This window comes from Bufo bufo, chromosome 6 (genome assembly GCF_905171765.1).
Source record: "Bufo bufo chromosome 6, aBufBuf1.1, whole genome shotgun sequence".
Taxonomy (NCBI): domain Eukaryota; kingdom Metazoa; phylum Chordata; class Amphibia; order Anura; family Bufonidae; genus Bufo; species Bufo bufo.
Window position 1 is genome coordinate 340547105 of NC_053394.1, and position 13654 is coordinate 340560758.

Consider the following 13654-nt stretch of genomic DNA (forward strand, 5'->3'; position numbering starts at 1 on the left):
GTGCCTTGTTTAATGCTCGGGTTCTTCCATTGACTTCCATCATACTATGGTGCTCGGTAGAGCACCCGAGCATCCCGATGTGTTCGGCCAGAGCACCCCGAGCACTTTGGTACTCAATCAACACTAATCACCATCTCTGCCCTCCCCCCCCCCATCGGCACACAGATTGTCATCTCTGCCCTTCCCCCCCCAGCACACAGATCGCCATCTCTGCCCTTCCCCCAGCACACAGATCATTATCTCTGCCCTCCCCCAGCACACAGATCGCCATCTCTGCCATCCCCAAGCACACAGATTGCCATCTTTGCCCTCCTCCCTCCCCAAGCACACAGATCGCCATCTCTGCCCTTCTCCCTCCCAAGCACACAGATCGCCATCTCTGCCCTCCTCCCTCCCAAGCACACAGATCACCATCTATGCCCTCCTCCCTCCCAAGCACACAGATCGCCATCTCTGCCCTCCTCCATCCCAAGCACACAGATCGCCATCTCTGCCCTCCTCCCTCCCAAGCACACAGATCGCCATCTCTGCCCTCCTCCCTCCCAAGCACACAGATCGCCATCTCTGCCCTCCTCCCTTCCAAGCACACAGATCTCCATCTCTGCCCTCCTCCCTCCCAAGCACACACAAATTACTGTTTAATGAGGTGGATGATGATGAGACACAGTTGCCAATAAGTCAACTGCAATTAGTGTCTCAAGAGGTTCATGATGAAGATGAGACACAGTTTCAATAAGTGAGGTTGCTGTTAGGTAAGCAAGTCAGGAGGATGATCAGAGTGAGGAAGTGGAAGAGGAGGTGGTGGACAATGAAATCACTGACCCAACCTGGGAAGGTGGCAAGCCGAGCGAGGACAGCAGTAGAGAGGTGGAGTGATCCGCAGCAGCGCAACAGACTGGAATAGGCAGTAGGGTGGCAAAAGTGTGACAAACAGCACACCACCGCAGAGCTGTGGCAGTGGATAAGAGACCAGACTGAGCTGTGGCTCTCGCCACTCAACCTAGAACCAGGCATGGTTGTGTCTGATAATGGCCATAACTTGGTGGCGGCTTTGGAGCTCGGCAAGCTTACACACATCCCATTCCTAGCCCACTTTTTAAACTTAGTGGTTCAGAGGTTTCTCAAAACCTACCCCAATTTTCCTGAGCTACTGGTGAAGGTGCGCCGCGTGTGTGCACATTTCCGAAAGTCATCGACAGCTTCAGCCGGTCTGTCAACGCTGCAGCAGCGCTTGAAATTGCCAGCTCACCGGCTGTTGTGCAACGTGAGCACGTGCTGGAACTCGACGTTCCACATGTTGGTCAGGCTTTGTGAGCAGCAGAGGGCAGTAGTGGAATACCAGCTGCAACATGGTTATCGCCTTTCCAGTCAGCTTCCGCTATTCGCAAGCGAGGAGTGGGCATGGATGTCTGACCTCTGTAAGGTTTTAAGAAACTTTGAGGAATCAATACAGATGGTGAGCGGCGATAACGCTATTATCAGCGTTTCTGAGTGTAGGAGTCCTACTACATGAACAATTGTACCACAATGTGAATGAAGCCCTCCTTTATGTGATATACAGGTTGTATCGGAGTGCCACTTCTTTGTAATTTTTGGCAGCTTTATTATACAAGCAGGCATGGGATTCAGCTGGTTCCCTCCGGTTCTCTAGATCCAGGTTGTTAAAATTACAGCCGGATCGGAGAACCGTGTTGCTGGCTGAATCCCGATCCGGAGCTCGGCAGCGGTGGCAGCAGCAGAGCAAGGGAGAGGCGTCTCCCTTTCCTGCTCCTCTGATAGGCTGAAGGCACTAGGCTTGCAGTCTATCAGAGGCTGGCGCTGGCGGAGCGATGGCATCATCGCGTCCGCCTGAGCCGAGATTTGTACTGCGCGGGACACAGGCCGGAAGAGGTGTACATCCCTGCCAGCATGGAGGTAAGTATTAGTGGTTGGGGGCATTAACTGGGGGAATTACTGGCACATGATGGGGGACACTATGGGGGGCATTACTGGCACATGATGGGGGACACTATGGGGGGGCATTACTGGCACATGATGAGGGATACTATAGGACCATTACTGGCAGTTGATGGGGACACTATGGGGGCATTACTGGCACATGATGGGGGCATTACCGGCACATGATGGGGGATACTATGGGGGCATTAGTGTCACATGATGGTTTATACTATGGGGGCATTACTGGCACGTGATGGGGGATACTATGGGACAGTTACTGGCACATGATGGAGGACTCTATGGGGCATTACTGGTACATGATGAGGGACACTATGGGGGCATTACTGGCACATCATGGGGGACACTATGGGGCATATACTGGCACATCCTTGTGGACACTATGGGAGCATCTACAGGCACATCATGGGGGACACTATGGGAGCATTACTGGCACATCATGGGGGAACCTATGGGGGCATCTACTGGGGGCATTACTTGCACATCATGGGAGACACAATGGGGCATCTACTGACACATCACGGGGACACTATAGGGGCAATACTGTCACATCATGGGGACACTATGTGGGCATTGATACTGGCACATCATGGGGGACACTGGGGGCATCTACTGTGGGCATTTATACTGGCTAATGATGGATGACACTATGGGGGCATTTATACTGGCACATCATGGGGGCACTATGGGGGCATTGATACTGGCACATCATGGGGGACACTATGGAGGCATCTACATGGTGCATTTATACTGGCACATCATGGGGGCATCTACTGGGGGAATTTATACTGGCACATCATGGGGGCTATCTACTTAGGGGCATTTATACTGGCACATCATGAGGGACACTATGGGGACATCTATGCTGGCACTTCAAGGGGGACACTATGGGGGCTTCTATACTGGCACATCATGGTGTACACTATAAGGGTATCTGCTGGGGGCATTTATACTGGCACATAATTGGGGACACTATGGGGGAATCTTATACTGAAACATTATGGAAGCACTATGGGGTTGGAAGGGGAGAACACTATGGGGGATATTACATAGACACATTATGGGGGCACTATGGGGAAAGGGAAGGAGCGCTATGGTGGCATCTACTTGGGGTACTATATAGGGTCATTTTATACTGGCACATTATGGGGACACTATGGGTAAGGGGAGAGGAGCACTATGTGAGCATTATATAGGGGAATTTTATACTTGAACACATTATGGGGGCACTATAGGGATATTAGCTCAACAGGGGGCACCAAGAGGGGGAATTTTTGTACTGGCACACAGAACAGGAGCATTTTTAGGGGGCATTTTTTGTACTGGGGCACATTGCAAGGGACATTATTTGTACTGGTGCTCATTTTAAGTGGCCAGTTTGCCCCCCCCCCCCCCCCCACAGAAATACTGCTCCAAAGTTTCACCAATAGTATTAATTGTCTGCCAGAGTGCACTTAGTAGTACTAATTTCCCCACTGTGCCCCAGAAGTAATATTGCTCCCGTATTACCCATAATAGTAACCATGTTCCCCATAGTCCCCCAGTAGTAACAGGGGGACATAATGTTTTACACTTTTAGTGTATTGAAGGGCACTATCTCTGTGGTATTAATGTTATCAGGGGGTTTATCTGTTTCTGCTGGTTAGTATTGGGGAGCACAGAGGGCACAGTACTGGGGGCACTATCTGTGTGGTACTGGCATTTTCAGGTGTACAGTTTCTGTAGTATAGTATTGGGGAGCACAACGGGCACAGTATTAAATGTGGCAGGATGAGTTGTTAAGAAGGTAGGAGGATGGAAAAGTAGTAACCTAAGATGTCTTTTTGTCAAACTGCAGAGACGAGAGATGGGTGAAAACTTATCATGGCGGTCTGGTCTGAAAGGAGAAGATGAGGAAAGAAAACATCTACATCAGAGGAGAAGTCACTGGATGTAAGAGGTATGGGGAACTGTATTCTGGATAGCACTGAATATAATGTGCATGCAAATATGTCTTTAGTGCTAGGTACAAATGTGTATGAAATGTATATGGAGTAGTTAAATCTACTGTAAGTGCACCATATATGGGTGTATATTGTATATGTGATTATGTGAGTGTAGTGTCTATATAGTCTGTTTATATATGCATACCTCCCAACCATCCCAGATCTGGCATAACTACTGTGTGGGGGGCACAATGGAGACTTGCAGATATGTAGTGTCCCACTACGTAAGGGTGGGCACTACTCAAGGGTCAATTGGGTCACGTTGTTCTCCACCTCCTGTGGAACATGGTTATGGTATTTTATATTGCATTGTAATGTATACTTTCATGTTTATTTCCTGTGTACCAGGCCTGCTAGGGGTGTAGTTTCTCCTCCCAAGCTGTAGAGGGAGCTAGGGAACCCCCTAGTATATATAGTCAGGTCCAGTCCAGGGAGAGTGTGTGTGGTCAGAAGCCAAGATTCACTTCAGCCAGGCAGGAGCTGAGGTCCAGCTTCTAATATGCAGCTAGATAGCCCAGGATTCTAACCTGCTTCGAGGAGAAGAAGTTCCCTCCTGAAGTTATCCTGCATCTTACAAAGTACAGAGCAGTGCTAATTTTAACCAGCAAAGTAGAAAGCTGAAAGGCACAAGGTTATTTGCAGCAAGTGGATTCATACCAGAGGGAGGTTCCCTCCCAAGGATAAAGCCAGCTATTAGGCATCCGGGCCTTGGAGAAAGTCAGACAGGATTGTGCAGAAAGTACAGCCTGATCTGTGAGTTTATTCCCTCTGAGTTATCTTGCTAGGATTTTACCTGCCATTTATGTCAAGCCTGCCTCATACCATTATCCTGCATATGGAACTTTATCTGAAGCCTGTAAATAGTTGAACTGTTCATTAAAAATGAGTTCTGGTTCACTACAACTGTGTGTACCTCAATTATTCCTACAACAAATCGGTGTGCCACCGTTACCGGCACTGGCGTCACGAACTATAAGGGATCTTGCCACCAGCACACTAAACTTCCAACACCCAGGGCACCTCACCTACCACCCGGCCTGGTCCCTATATACAGAGAGTGCCCCAGAGGATCCATGTGCCAGCCTCTCCATCACTGCTGTACGCCTGCCCAGGGTCTTCTACAAATTGTGAGTACCAAGAGTAACCCTCGGTCTGCTAACTGATCCCCGTGACCTCACATTCGCTCACCCTGCAGGACTGGCGTACTGCAGATAGACATTATGTGGAGTTAGAGGTGTGGGACAGCGCTTTAAAAAACTTGTTGTGATGAGCTTTGCATGCCTCTGATTGTTTAGCTCCTTGGGCTTTTTGAAAGTTGGGTGGTATGTGTGTGTAATGTATATATGGTGTATTTATGTATGTGTACCATTTATATGGTGTATTTATGTGTATATGTGTTGCATATACACTCACCTAAAGAATTATTAGGAACACCTGTTCTATTTCTCATTAATGCAATTATCTAGTCAACCAATCACATGGCAGTTGCTTCAATGCATTTAGGGGTGTGGTCCTGGTCAAGACAATCTCCTGAACTCCAAACTGAATGTCAGAATGGGAAAGAAAGGTGATTTAAGCAATTTTGAGCGTGGCATGGTTGTTGGTGCCAGACGGGCCGTTCTGAGTATTTCACAATCTGCTCAGTTACTGGGATTTTCACGCACAACCATTTCTAGGGTTTACAAAGAATGGTGTGAAAAGGGAAAAACATCCAGTATTCCACAGTCCTGTGGGCAAAAATGCCTTGTGGATGCTAGAGGTCAGAGGATAATGGGCCGACTGATTCAAGCTGATAGAAGAGCAACGTTGACTGAAATAACCACTCGTTACAACCGAGGTATGCAGCAAAGCATTTGTGAAGCCACAACACGCACAACCTTGAGGCGGATGGGCTACAACAGCAGAAGACCCCACCGGGTACCACTCATCTCCACTACAAATAGGGAAAAGAGGCTACAATTTGCACGAGCTTACCAAAATTGGACTGTTGAACACTGGAAAAATGTTGCCTGGTCTGATGAGTCTCGATTTCTGTTGAGACATTCAAATGGTAGAGTCTGAATTTGGCGTAAACAGAATGAGAACATGTATCCATCCTCTGATGGCTACTTCCAGCAGGATAATGCACCATGTCACAAAGCTCGAATCATTTCAAATTGGTTTCTTGAACATGACAATGAGTTCACTGTACTAAAATGGCCCCCACAGTCACCAGATCTCAACCCAATAGAGCATCTTTGGGATGTGGTGGAACGGGAGCTTCGTGACCTGGATGTGTATCCCTCAAATCTCCATCAACTGCAAGATGCTATCCTATCAATATGGGCCAACATTTCTAAAGAATGCTATCAGCACCTTGTGGAATCAATGCCACGTAGAATTAAGGCAGTTCTGAAGGCAAAAGGGGGTCCAACACCGTATTAGTATGGTGTTCCTAATAATTCTTTAGGTGAGTGTATATTGTGTAGGTATATATAAACATGTGTCGTGACGCTGCATGCCTGCTGTTGAGTAGGGATCCTGTTGTTAAAAATTTGAATCCCACCCCTGAATACAAGTAAATATACAGGAAAGAATGTTTCCTAACAATTTCCTCGAGCCCCCAAGCACTATGGTGCTCGATCAACACTAATAGATACATGATAGATAGATTAAAGATAGATAGATAGATAGATAAAAGATAGTAGATCTTTATTGATAGCTCAAAGAAATACAGATACTTCCAAAGTTCTAGAATTATATTCAATTTATTATACCACCGCTAAGTGCAATTAATAAATTATTATATATTTAATTAAATAAATGTGGAAATCCATGGGTCCCTTCAAGGAAAGAGGGGTTAAATTAGGTAATAAACTGCCTAACTGATAAAGCACAGAAGGAGCATGCATTATTAATTAGATAATAAGAGTGAGTTCATTTATTATAGACATAAGAATAATAGGGAATTACGAAGAGGTTCATAATTTGACAGCGTAGAATAAAAAACACACGTTAAAATTCCAGTGGATGGGAATTGAGGGCAATTTAGAAGTGAATAAATTACTTATCCACATATTAGAAAGTAGAACTGTTTAAAAATCACTTGAAAACATTCTTTTAGGGTTTCTGTCATGAAACAACAGTGATAGAGTACTGGTAGACCAACTCAGTTAAAGGGATTCTGTCATCAGATTTGAGGCCTATAACCTAAACATATGGCCAGGTCCCTACTAATACCCTGAATCCGAAACTGACCTTATTAAATGAGCCTGTGGCTCTATTATCATATAAAACAGGTTTATATAACCTGTCACTCACGTACCAAATGTGTCCAAGGGGACGTCTCATCATGCAGGGTGCCCGGCTGCAGCCATCTCCTTTCGGTGCACAGCACCGCCTTCCGACTAGAAATCGCCGCCCTCCCTTTCAATAGAGCCGCCTACCTCACGTCATCGCCGCCTCCCTCACCTCAGCACCGCCTCCGAAATCATCCGCCCCCTCAGCGAGATCCCGTGCGGCTGTGAGAGGATGGCTGCAATAGGGTGGTCAAGGCAGGTTTCATCGAAGTGCGCCGGATGGCGCATGCGCACTTCGCTCAACGAGGCCGCTGCCAGGAGTCCGCATGGGCGCATCAGGTTATACCTAGTGCGCACGCGCGGGATCTGGCTGAGGAGAGCGGACGATTTCGGAGGCGGTGCTGAGGTTAGAGAGGCGGCGATGATGTGAGGTAGGCGGCTCTATTGAAAGTGAGGGCGACGATCTCTAGTCGGAAGGCGGCGCTGGGCACCGAAAGGAGATGGCTGCAGCCGGGCACCCTGCATGATGAGACGTCCCCTTGGACACATTTGGTACTTGAGTGACAGGTTATATAAACCTGTTTTATATGATAATAGAGCCACAGGCGCATTTAATAAGGTCAGTTTCGGATTCAGGGTATTAGTAGGGACCTGGCCATATGTTTAGGTTATAGGCCTCAAATCCGATGACAGAATCCCTTTAGGAAAAGGATGTCTGGTTCTACCATAGACAAGAGGGTGAAAAATGGCGCTGCATGTATATAATGATATCCTATATCAGGAAGTATTAAAAGGGATCGCACAGGATTAGAAAAATATAGCTGCTTTTTTTATTTATTTTTAAACTGTGCCACTCCTGATCACAGGTTGTGTGTAGTATTGCAACCCAGATCGATTAACTTACAGGGGTTTTCCGAGTTATGAAAAAAATATATATAGCACAATATATAACTAAGCTAAGCACATTTTAGGCAAAAAAAATTATATTTCCTCATTTCCCTGGTTCTCTTCTGGCCCTTTGCTTACCTGCAATAACAACAATCTCTGCCCCTCCCTGTAACGGGGTGCCGAAGGCGCACTCGGTCTCCCATCAGCCGCAGACCTGCTGCTTAGCTTCGGGAGCGAGGATCTGTGTTTGACCTCGTTCCCAGGGCGGCTTTGCTAGCTGGGAGGCTCCCTGCTTCTAGGTCTGCCTTGAGCGCCGAGTTGATCACTCGGTGCTCGACTGGTCGGTCTGTTGGTCATGTGACGCTGGCCACGTCACATGACCCTCACTCCCCACTATAAATACAGGCAGCCTGCTGGCCATAGGTTGCCTGCTAATTTAGGTTCCTGGCAGTTGTTTGATACCTGTGTACTTACCTGATCCTGTTCCCTGACGATCCTTTGCCTGCTCCTCCTGTACTGCGCATCCTTCCTGGTATATTGACCTCGGCTTCCACCTGACTATTCTTTGCGGACTCCTTTGGTACTTCTCGACTCTCCTGGTATTTATGACCCCGTCTTCTCCTGCCCTTTCTTTGCTTATCCCTCTGTACTGAGTTGTCCTCTTGGTTTTGACCCGGTCCGTTCACTATCCGTTATTTGTCTTGTCTGTCCTTCCCGCACGTATCCTAAGTTAGGGACTGCCGTCCAGTTGTCCCCTGTCATCAGGACTCGTGAGGCAAGTATGCAGGGCCAGGGGTGAGGGTGGAGTGCAGTGGTCACTATCCTCCCCCCTGTGTGTGTGTGTACGTGACCGTTACACTCCCCCTGCTCTGCAAAGAGAGTGAATAAGTCTGCCCCAAGTTAAATGTCTGCCTGCTGGGGGACTCAGCAGTATGTTGTATGTGTAGGACCCAGCTGTACAATGACACTGCTGATACACACAGGATCTTCCCCCTACCTGTTCTTGTGCAAGAATCCAGGGAGAGGGCAGACAGCAGCAAATGGCAAAGCCGGGGTGTGTGGCCAGCACAGTGACTTCTGGTGTACAGAAACATATCTGCTCTCTCAGGCTTGTGCATCAAACATCATCAGAGCAGGGAGAGAAGCTGACATCACAGGTCATGTGACCCTCAGTGAAATCTTAGAAAGCAGCAACTGTAGATGCAGTAAGGGTATGGTAAAGCCTTTACATTTCATTAGTACAAAATACAAATATACAAAGAACAAAAAAATAAATAACTCGGACAATCCCTTTAACTGGAGCAAAGCTGCAGTAACAGGCACAACCTATCAACAGATGTGGGGCTGTTTATAGAATAATGTAGCCATGTTTTTCTAACTCTTTACAACCCCTTTAAAGAGGACCTTTCACTACTTCTGACATTCCTGTTTTAATAACTTCATGCATTCCCCATGTAATAACAATTCTGGAACATCTATTCTTATGGTTCTATGGTGTGCCATTCATTTATTATTTGTACTAAGTTATGAATGAATTGCTATCAGCCTTTAGTAAGGGTACAGAGGGGTGGTAACCAGTTGGGGGGGGGGGGGGTGTACCTGCACAGACTGACTCTATCCAATCAGTGTTGCCATTTTCAGAATGTGCAGGTACACCCCCCCCAACTGGTTACCTCCCCTCTGTACCCTTACTGAAGGCTAATAGCAATTCATTCATAACTTCTAATGCAAATAATAAAGGAATGGCACAGTATAGAGCCATAGGAATAGATGCTCCAGAATTGTTAGTTTGTGGGGAATGCATGTAGGTATTAAAATAGGCATGTAAGGTATGTGAAAGGTCCTCTTTAAGGCTCATTGAAACACGTTCCATTGTCAGTATCGTAAAATATTTGTAGAAAGTTAATAAGGGAAAACTTCAGGATTTAAAATGGTCTTACCCCATAATCAATGCCAGAAGGTCAAAAAAGTCAAAATGGGCCATTACTCCTTTTGCCACAGTTTTTAGGATGAGCAATACTCCTCCTAAACTTTACATTTTCAGTATCTGTGGTGCAGATAGTAGTTCCCAAAGTGGCAATTTAGTACCCCCAACAAAATAGTTATGTATTGTATTGTATGGTAATGTTATGTATTGTTTTTATTTTTTCTCTGGACATTTTTTCCAGTAACTGGTTGCCAAAGGTAGACAGGAACAGGGCTAACCACCCTGTTCATCCCCCCGTGTTAAGAATGGGTTGATCCCGCTTCCTGCCAGGTGGGGGAGTTCCAGAGCAGTCACAGGGTGGAGAGGAAGCACATGACTGAGCTTCTGCTCCTAAAGGGGATTCTCTAGAGAGATCAAAAAGATACAGTCTCAAGTAAATCCTTAAGAGACAAGACAGCAGAGTGATTAGCAGAATCCAGGTTTACAGACACTGCTGCCAGGTGAGGGACAACATCTCAGACACCACCACCTACCTAAACCATCGCTGGGCCAGACTAACATTAAGCCTGTACAACAGTGGACACCTATACCCACAAGTCCCTTCTAGTGCCAGCCTATGCCATCCAACTTGTCATTGTACCTTCCCATCAGGTGCCAAAGACCGCTCTTTATATTTACTGCTGCCGGGTGTGCCAGGAGTTATGTTTTGAACTAAATAAAGAGAAACTGTTACATGTTTACTTTGGTCTGATTCTTCGAACCATATTTTCCCTGAACCAAACCCTAAGTAGCGACAGCTTGAGGGGGTACACCGTTACACAACACCTCATCAGAGCAACTACCAATCCCATCCTCTTTACCGGCTCCTCAGGGGTTCACTGCAGAATCAGGCAGTTCCTCTATGGAATGCTATCTATTGTGTCAGGTAATAAGAGCAGAACAAAGAGTCTTCCTTTTTTGTGCAAACAGCTTCTCTCTTTTTTTATGAAAAACATAAAATAACCCCAACATGCAGATTAGTTCTTCCTTACCATTGCTCTTGGTTCAAGATATCCTGGGATGAAGGAGAAAGATGACCAGCTTTGATATAGCCCAATATAATACATAAAAACCAACTAGTCCCACTTATAATTGCATCAATGCAAAATGGAAAAAATATAAATTCTGTATTGCCATATTTAAAAAGTCCCAAATATATTGTGGTCCTATGGGGTAAACAAAATATAGTATAATCTGCATTTTTGCTCTTAGTCCTTTCTGGTCTAGTAGGCTAACAACAGAAACTCTCAGGCAGCATGGTCAACCCAATAGTATAAATGATTAACTTTGTCCTGGGAGCATTCTCAGGGAGTAGAGGCGGCCATACAAATTAGATAGAAGTTAAAGGGTTTTTCCCATCTCAGACAATAGGGGCATATCCATAGGACCCTCTGGGACCGCACCTACACTGAGAATGGAGCCCCGAAAAGTTATGGAGGGCGCACTGCGCATGCATAGCCATCCTACATTCATTTGTATAGAGCCATCGAAAATAGCCGAGCACTGGCTCGGCTATTTCCTTTGTCCCCATAAAAAATGAATAGGAGCGGTGGTCGCGCAAGCGTGGTGAGCACCCATTCACTACTACGGGGAGAGAGCTTGGTGGTGGCCAGACCCCGGAAAACCCGGAGTCCTCTGGCCAGCACCTTCCCCGCTCCGTTCTCAGTGTAGGTGTGGGTCTCAGAGGTGGGACCCGCACCTTTTACACAATGGGGACAGTTTTACTGCATCTGCCTACTGTTGTATATTCTTTCTCAGTGAATCTATCAGAGAGCTACTCTGTCAGAACAATTGTAGTCCTTGGGGGAGATTTATCAAAACCGGTGTAAAGGAAAATAACTTACTTGCTCATAGCAACCAATCAGATTCCATCTTTCATTTTCCAAAGAAGCTGTGAAAAATGAAAGGTAGAATGTCATTGTTTTCTATGAACAGCCAAGCCAGTTTTCCAGTTTTGATAAATCCCCTCCTTATCTTTATTTTCCTAGCACTTCATAAACACTCATTTAGGCTAATTCCTCACCAAACTGAATTTAGCTTGACTGAGTATTTATGATCTGTCAGGGAACTAGAGATAAGAGCTACAGATTGAGCTGTTAGAGTAGCTTTCTGACTGATTCACTGAGAGCTGTAGAGGAGAAACTGTTGGAAGGTTTTAATAAAGCCCCAATGAAAAAAAATAATTTTAAGCCCAAAATAAGTACAATAATGCAATAATTTAAAAATGCCTTTAAAGGTGTCCATAGCTTTTAAAGCATACTTCAGTTTAAAAATAAAATTGCATAATGGCTGTACTTCCTTGTACAATCATAATTGTGAAGGAACAGTTATGTTTGGGCTTCCCTAAAGTCTCTTCCAGCCATATTATTCCCTGTTTCAACAGCACAGCTAGATGCATTTCTCCCAGAAGCAGGGGGTGTATCCCTTCTATAGAAATCTGCCAGTACTGTATGCAGCGACCTCACTTCCCTTTTTTCCTACTGTGTTTGTTTTATTCTAGGGAGCTCGGAAAGCTGATAAGGAGGGAGAGATCAGACTTACCAAAAAGCAGAAAAGTCCTGTGAGGTTCAGAAGCAGTGTAGAAGCGTTTTTTTCTACAAGGCTCAGGAGCTCAGCTAGTTCTGACACTCCCCCACTTCCTCTCAGCTGTCTTCCCCTAGTCAACATGATTATACAACTTTTTTCAGGTGGATGCAGGCAGATTGTTTAAATTAAGTGATTTAGAAATTTGCTAGTTATATCATTCACACAATTTCATTTCATTTAATAGAGAAAGTACAGTGACTCTTTAAATGGAACCTGTCACAGTAAACATGGCATCTGAGCTGCAGGCAGCATGCTATGGAGACGTACAGTGACTCTTTTACATAGGGCAATTTTTGACTGAAAAGACTCTTTCTTGCTGATCTTTGCCCTGTGTAAAGAACTTACCAATCAGTCATTTTTGCCCGTGTAGAAGGCCCCTTGGGGTTCCTTACAATGACACCATCTTCTCTATACCACTAGTTTTATGACTAGCAAACTGTATTTTCTACTTAAATGTAGGAGTTTCAGCCAAAACAATAAGAACGCTGGTTTAGGAAATGTTCCAGTAAAGAAATATATTATTGATCTCGGCCGTTTGGGTAAACAGACTTCTAATTAAATTAATAATTGGTTAGCAATCTTTGTGGACAAAAACAGGAATAATGTAAATTTAATGTTTAGATAATTGCATTGTTTCATGAAAAGTATAGAGAAGGAAAAATCATTGGCCGTGGAAGAGAAATAAGACAAACAAATTCTGGTGACAAATGACACTTTATTTGCCTACATTGAGTACTACTTTGTCTCCCAGTTATGCTGACTTGATTGAATAGGACAGAAAACTGTACTCATAGCAGTACTGGGGCTGACATATTAAATTGGTTATCCAGTAAATGATAATGATGACCTATCCTCAGGATAGGGCATTATTATCAGATCGGTGAGGGTCCGAGGACCTCTGCCAATCAGCTGTTTTGGGGATCCTGCACGCTCCCCTGAACTCTGGGGAGCACAGCCGGCTCCTGGCATCTTTCCAAGGACATACAGTAGTATAG